Here is an 8,176-nt window from a genome sequence, read left to right as displayed (position 1 = left end):
AGGGGATGGAGCCAATGAAGGTCCCTCCTGAGTTTCATTCCAGTTTGAGGAGTTACAACTGACCGAGAGTCAAGTGGCGACACCACTTCCAGATGTGGATGTCCCTTTCGGGCAGCAGGGACATGCTGTTGCCACTGTGTGTCGGGCGCAGTCTTGCTGTTGCAAGCCAGATCAAAGCCTCCCATGAACTGGATATGACCTGCTGGCTGTAGATTGCCCTCTTTAACATGCAGATTTTGTGCTTTTAGCTGTAAAGAATGTGAGTATAAAGTACACACATTCCCCCTGCTTGTAGATCCACAGTTAATTTTAAAATTGTCCCCAGTCTTAACATACCTGAAAAGAGTGATTAAAAATTCAAAGTGAGCATAAAGTCAGATGCGAATGGAGACTGCTCTGAAGGGCTGGGGGGAGCTGAGATTTTGTGCCAGGGATTTAAAAAATAATTCAGATGCATATTGGAGTTAATATTTCAGGTTTCAGACTTACGAGAAACCACCTATGTCTACAATCAGAATAAACCTACCCTTCATATCAACATCCTCACAATTCCTCTCTGCTCTTCCTCCTGCATCAGGTCATGTGATGCACTCCAGTCCACCATCTGTCTTTCAAACACACACACACAAAACCTCCCCTAAATACAAAGGAGGCAGGAGAAATGGTAGGGATGAGGGCGAGACCAGAATCCAGCACACTGGGCATAAACCAAGCCTTTCAATAGCAACTATCGCACATAGGGCCTCTGACCTGCTAAGCCTCACCCACAATTCTGAAACAGTGTCGGCCCTGCAAGGTAATAATTGACTAGGGCACAGACAGAGATTTGTTTCTGGCATTAGGAACTTGCAGAGGCTTTGCATATTTTTAACCAACAATTCAGAGAAAAGAATCCTCAGAAAGTCCAACTCTTCTGTGGAAAAAGAAAACAGCAGGAGCAAAAGATCACGAGCAAAGACAGTATCTTTAGGTAATAACAGAATGCTTCTTGTCTTTGATTGTTTTCAGTGGAATATGGCAGCTTTCCAAGCAGCTCCACCAGCCTGCAGTTGTCGTCTTTGACTCCTTGTGTTGTACTGCTAATATAGTTGCTGCCATCACTTTGGACATTTATAAATCGGGGATCTGTGTCCAGCCACCTCGGAGTGCGGGGAGAAATGCTAGTACAAGGGTCTGCCCATTCAGCCTGTGCTTAAGCGGTGTCTGGCAGTCAGTTGTTTATTAGATTCTTATTTAAATGTTCTGCTCAGTTACAGCAGCTGAGCAATAACAGTTACTGTGTTCAGGGCTTGGGGGTAGAATCAATCAGGGGCGATGAAATGCATTGTAAGGATTCCAAACCCACGGAGCTTTGTGAGCATGAAATGAACTGCGTGGATTCCTTGGATCCTCAGTGGTGCCAGACGGAGGGAGAACCAAGATAAGCAGAGTGAAATCTCCAGCTTCGTAAGAAGCACTCAGTTTTCACTGGTTCACTTGGTAAATCGGGTTTTGTGGAAAGGGGAGGCTAGAGCTTAGAAACCAACAAAATTGCCTTTCACCAGCAAATTTCCTGGAAAGTTATTTCATCTAATTAATAAGTAAATAAATAAAGGTCAGAAGGAAAAATACTACATGTCCAGAGGGCGGTGGCAATTTGTATCAATACATGCATAAGTCACACCAGTTTTCAAAGCAATCTTACACGCGTAAGGTCACTATAAAAATTCTCTCACCAAAACTACCGGGATACAATTACACTTGCTGTTAGGGATGTGAATCGTTTTTCAACCATTAAAATTATCGTCTGATATTTTTAATATTGTCTTAAATCGTTATAGAACACAATACAATAGAAATTCTAACGATTTATCGTTAAAAATCGTTAAATCGTGTTAGTGCGCACTAACAGAAAATGATACAAATTGACACTTTCCAGGTCAGTGAAGGTCAGTTAGGAATGAATATGTATTCCTATTGGCTGGCTGTGCTCTTATCTATTGATGTTACCAAGGTTCCCACTGAGGTAATGGTTGGGGGGGATGTGAAATGGAAACAGTTGGAAGCTTGACAAAAAAAGTAATGTGATGATCATCACTCATGTGACTAGAACTTGTTGTTTATTATTTTTGTTAGCAGGCACGTGAAATGCCTAGGTAGGCAGGCAGTGCACCACTCCAGCAGTCACATCATTGCTTCCTGTGCATTGCATTATGTGCACACATTGACTCCAGCCTGGGGACAAGGCAGGTCTCCTTTACTGCACACATTGACTCCAGCTTGGGGAAAATGGCAGGTCTCCTTTACTGCACACATTGATTCCAGCTTGGGGATAAGGCAGGTCTCCTTTACTGCACACTGACTCCAGCTTGGTGACAAGGCAGGTCTCCTTTACTGCACCCATTGACTCCAGCTTGGGTACAAGGCAGGTCTCCTTTCCTGCACACAATGACTCCAGCTTGGGGAAAAGGCAGGTCTCCTTTACAGCACATTGACTCCAGCTTGGGGAAAAGGCAGGTCTCCTTTACTGCACACATTGATTCCAGCTTGGGGATAAGGCAGGTCTCCTTTACTGCACACATTGACTCCAGCTTGGGGAAAAGGCAGGTCTCCTTTACAGCACATTGACTCCAGCTTGGGGAAAAGGCAGGTCTCCTTTACTGCACACATTGATTCCAGCTTGGGGATAAGGCAGGTCTCCTTTCCTGCACACATTGACTCCAGCTTGTGGACAAGGCAGATCTCCTTTACTGCACACATTGATTCCAGCTTGGGGATAAGGCAGGTCTCCTTTACAGCACACTGACTCCAGCTTGGGGACAAGGCAGGTCTCCTTTACTGCACCCATTGACTCCAGCTTGGGTACAAGGCAGGTCTCCTTTCCTGCACACATTGACTCCAGCTTGGGGAAAAGGCAGGTCTCCTTTCCTGCACACATTGACTCCAGCTTGTGGAAAAGGCAGGTCTCCTTTACTGCACACATTGACTCCAGCTTGGGGGATAAGGCAGGTCTCCTTTCCTGCACACATTGACTCCAGCTTGTGGACAAGGCAGATCTCCTTTACTGCATACACTGACTCCAGCTGGGGAAAAGGCAGGTCTCCTTTCCTGCACACATTGACTCCAGCTTGTGGAAAAGGCAGGTCTCCTTTACTGCACACACTGACTCCAGCTGGGGAAAAGGCAGGTCTCCTTTCCTGCACACATTGACTCCAGCTTGTGGAAAAGGCAGGTCTCCTTTACTGCACACATTGACTCCAGCTTGTGCCAGGGTTAGGGCACTGTGTGCAGGAAGATCACAACACCCCTGGTATCAGGGTTAGGGCACAAGTTCTAGTCACATTGACTGATCACATTACTTTTTTTGTCAAGCTACCAACTGTTTCCATTTCCCATCCCCCATATACTGTCAGTGGGAACCTTGGTAACATGAATAAATAAGAGGGCAGCCAATAGGAATACATATTCATTCCTAAACTGACCTTAACTGACCTGAAAAGTGTCAAATTGTATCATTTTCTGTTAGTTTTTTCCGATTAGTGCGCACTAACTCCCGTTAGTGCGCACTAATCGGAAAAAACGATTTTTAACGATTTTTTAACTAAAAAATCGTGCCAAACACGATTTTCTTCTCCTGCCAGACGATTTCGATCGTTAAGACGATAGGGCACACGATTCACATCCCTATTAAAGACCTCTATCATATCCCCCCTCAGCTGTCTCTTCTCCAAGCTGAACAGCTCTAACCTCTTCAGCCTTTCCTCATAAGGAAGCTGTTCCATCCCCTTTATCATTTTGGTTGCCCTTCTCTGTACCTTCTGCATCGCAACTATGTCTTTTTTGAGATGCAGCGACCAGAATTGTACACAGTATTCAAGGTGTGGTCTCACCATGGAGCGATATAGAGGCATTATGACATTTTCCGTTTTATTAACCATTCCCTTCCTAATAATTCCTAACATTCTGTTTGCTTTTATGACTGCTGCAGCACACTGAGCCGACGATTTTAAAGTATTATCCACTATGATGCCTAGATCGTTTTCCTGGGTGGTAGTTCCTAATATAGAACCTAACATCGTGTAACTACAGCAAGGGTTATTTTTCCCTATATGCAACACCTTGCACTTGTCCATATTAAATTTCATCTGCCATTTGGATGCCCAATCTTCCAGTCTTGCAAAGTCCTCCTGTAATGTATCACAATCCGCTTGTGATTTAACTACTGGCATAAGCTTGCTGGGCAGATTGGGTAGATCATTTGGTCCTTTTCTGCCATCATTTCTATGTTTCTATGTTAAATGCATCTGTCAGTTTACTCTGTATAAATGTGTGTAGATGGCCATTGTTAATAGAAACTGTGGAATCCAAAAAGTTAATTCTTTCTGTGGAGTAGTCCATTTTGAATCTGATTGATGGATGGACAGCATTAAAGGAGTTGTGAAATTGTTTGAAAGTTTGGATTTCATGATGTATATCTGGAAAACTGATGTTATATCAGTAGTTTGTATGTTATTTTTTATCTGGGATTCTCTTGAGGCTCCTCTTCCTCACAGGAAATTGCTTGCACATTTAATACATGCTACCAGATTCAATATTGCTTGCTTGGGGAAGTCCAATCCTCAGATGAGCTATTGGTGTCATCAAGTTGCAGAAATCACTAATCTGGAACAGATTTCTGCAGGACTAAAGGAGAAGCTTGACCAATATGAGAAAATCTGGCAACGTTACTGGGACAGGAGAAAAGATAAGCTGTAATTCCTCATAATACCCATAAAAATGTAGCATTTTGTTTATAACAGTATTTTTATTTTTTTTGCTCATCTCATTTAACATTCCATGACAGTCAAAGAATTTTGCCCACCTCTCAGCCCCTCCTAAATATGTTATAATATTGATGGATGCATGATTATATCTACACCTGTAAAAGTCATTAACAGAGAACAAATAGTGAAACACTTGTCTAAGGAGCCTTTGGAAACAGGGTCATTAGTTTGTCCAGTCATACCTGTTTTGGGGAGGGGGTGTTACAGTTGTTTTGTCGGAGTTTGCTGCTGCTGTTGCTCCCATTTTTAAGGATACTGGATCCTACCCCTACTCCTTTTTTGAAACGGCAGCAGTGTTCCCCCAGGGATGTTTAGAACACTTTCTTAAAGATTTGCATCCCTATGAAAATGGTCTTAAATTAAATGAAAACATAAGCAGTCGTTTCACTGAGTCCAATCCAAAGATGGTCACACAACCTCCAGAGAGCACGTGCACGAGAGCCCTTGGTATAAACAGGCTCTGAGTGATGAAGTAAGGCGCTCTCCAGCATTATTCTGTGGCATGCAGCTTCACAAACCCCCAACCTGTTGTTAACTATTGTTTTGGAACTGTTGCTTAGCTACCAGTAGTATCTGGCTTCATCTCCAAGTCAATTAATTTGGCATTAAAACTTTAATATATCAGAACCACTAAAATGTTTAGACTTGGTTTTCAGATGAAAACCACAACATCAAGAGACAGCAGGGGGTAGTTGTAGAAACCCCGACCTACTATGTATTTATTCTGTGCAACCACTATTTTACCATTCTGTAAACTATGAAGGTATTAGAGCAATCTGATATTCCTTATGCTACAAAAGAGCATCCTTATCGTATTTACTTGAATTTGCTTAGTAATATGACTTATTCACGTAAGACAGTAGGGGTTTCACATACTTGTGAAACAAATATCCGGAATGTAAAACAGTTTCTCAAAATCTAGACACCTGTTAAACATCCTAAAGGTAATGTTTAGAATATGTGTTCTCAAAGCAAAAGTTTAACTTGTTATAGAAAAAAACCCTGTTGTCTCTGTTGATCTTTTCTGTAGATTAGCTATAAACATATTATGGCAAGGGATAAGAGTACCTTTAGACAACATTGAATAATGACCCTTGCTAAGTAGCAATTTATCTCTGTTACAGAACATTTTAGTATAATCACAACACTTCTTGTTATATTAACTTGCTATTTGAAAAGCAGAATCTATCTATTTTATGTCAGTTTATTGTTTTGACTATGAACACTCAGATACGCTAATGGTTTCCCCCATTCTGTAGCTGTAGGAAAAGTTCTGAAGAGATTTGCCTTCAAATGTATTCTGTTTAATGTGTTAATACAGTATGCTCCATGATTCTGGATCATTTTTTTTAAATTACGTTTTCCTAGAACAGATATTCATTGCAGTCTGCATATCTGACGTAGGGGCTTCTCCAACTGAGGCAGCCAAAAGGAGGTACAAATGAACGTGAGCAAAGAGAATCAAGACAGGATGAGAAACTGAGGTGAGGTCCTTATAAAGAAACAACACAAGTACCAGGAGAATAATTCTTCCTAACCAGACAGTTCTGGTTTCAACGTGGGAAGGCCCATAGTGGAGACAAAGATTTAGGTATAAAAAAAATGTTAATGGTATGATTTTTTATGATATTATCTTTTGTGTCCCACTTTAATCCTCAAATGGAAATGTAGATAACTTATAGAAGGCTGTTGCTTCTATTTTTAAAAAATTATCTATGAATTTTTATGCCTTTTAAAATTTAATTTAAGAGGTAAATATTCAAAAACATCTATGTAAGTTAGCCGGATAAGATTTATCCGACTAACTTACATGGGATATTCAGCAGCATGGCTATGTTGCTGAATATCCCTGTCAAAACTGTTACTTAACCAGATAAGTCATATCCAGCTAAGGCCTGGATTTATCAAAATGTACTAGCTATCAGGGCTGGCCAACAAGGGGGGGAGGGGGGGTAAGAGAGAGAGAGAGAGAAGCCATAATGCCCTCACACTAGGTAGGTATTTATATCTCTATAGGAGGCCCACCTAGGAATTTGAGGTGAAGGTTAGGTATTACTTTAGGATTTAGGGGCCACTTAGACATTCAAAGTGAGACATAAGAACAGCACAGTGCAATCTTGTGAAGATTTGATGACCTTCAGAGTGAGGAAACTCACCCAAAGATGAGATTTGTGCAATGTTCTCTCAACCTAGCTTGATGTTACCCAAGTTAACAGCGTTTTCGCTTGCGTTAAGGGGGCTTAACGCATGTAAAAATGCCTTAACACATGTGAAAACGCCATATAGCACTTTGATAAATGACCCCCTAAGTTAGACCTGCTTTATGGCAGGCCTAATTTATCTGGTTAACTTAATTGGATAAGTAGAAATATAGCTACATATCTGGCTAAGTTAACAAGAGAAGTAGTGCCGCCCTGATCTGCCCACTGCCCGCCCACTAAATATCTGGCTATCTACTTAGCTGGAAAAGTGACTTCTCCGGCTAACTGGTGGCCACTAAACATAGCTGGATATTCAGTGTCTGCCACTTAACTGCATAAGTCATTACTTATCTGGCTAAGTAGTGCTGAATATCAGGTCTCAGTGTTGTGATACCCTTGTAACCTCCCTATAGATTATCTATGTGGTTTTCTTTCTTCTTCTTTTTTATTGATTTTTATTGTATATCTTTCATTTATTTTTGGGGTTTACTAGAACATTTAGTTCTATTTATTTATTTATTTATTATTTTTGCTATACCGGCTTTCATGACATGAATCACATCAAACCGGTTTACATTTAACAAAGTGTGCAAGGTAAGAGAGAACTCAAACAACTGGAACAAGAGCATTATAAAGAGAGTGACAGTTACAATAAAACAGGGAAATAAATAACTGGTTGCTGGAAGCGAGAAGAGGGGAAGTTAACTGACAGCAAATTATTTACAAGGTAGCAAGATTTTATGGAATGTAAGTTGCAGAGTCCTTTTTGGAAAATGTTTTTATACTTTTGTTTCATATTAATTTAATATAACCCACCATTTTAACATTCTTTATAAGGTATAACATAAGTATCTAATAATGATACTCTTTGTATATTTACAGTTGTCTTTAGGCCTAGAGCAAGGATTTATATAGATGATCTTTGTGCCAGTAGAGGCAAGTTAATTCTATGATTGAGCAAATAAACAAAAGGCTCAACTGAAGATTTATATGGATTGAATTATATCCACAGTTCTTGGTATGTTGATGGTTATAAGTATCACCTGTTCTCTTATATAATCAATATTTCTTGTAAAATGTTAATATTTATTTTGATAGTTATTTACCAAAGATTACTTCAGGTGCATGTTGGGAGATATATTATATATATATATATATATGTGCATGTATACA

General features: G+C 40.4%; 1 long non-coding RNA gene across 4 annotated transcripts in view; it reads left to right on the top strand.

Annotated features, from left to right (window-relative positions):
- The first annotated feature begins 633 nt into the window (after nt 1-633).
- The window catches only part of LOC115085539, a 34,809-nt gene continuing 27,266 nt past the window's right edge, over nt 634-8,176 (top strand). For 2 of the 4 annotated variants that reach the window (XR_003854889.1, XR_003854888.1), the window contains exons 1-2: nt 634-970; nt 6,171-6,286. This is a non-coding gene — a long non-coding RNA (uncharacterized LOC115085539). Of the gene's footprint in view, nt 971-6,170; nt 6,394-8,176 lie in introns of all 4 variants that reach the window. The other 2 variants (XR_003854887.1, XR_003854890.1) reach the window with 1 other exon arrangement.

This window comes from Rhinatrema bivittatum, chromosome 2, assembly GCF_901001135.1.
Source record: "Rhinatrema bivittatum chromosome 2, aRhiBiv1.1, whole genome shotgun sequence".
Lineage (NCBI taxonomy): Eukaryota > Metazoa > Chordata > Amphibia > Gymnophiona > Rhinatrematidae > Rhinatrema > Rhinatrema bivittatum.
The sequence above is the reverse complement of the archived record's forward strand: the minus strand, read 5'-3'. Positions and strand labels throughout refer to the sequence as shown.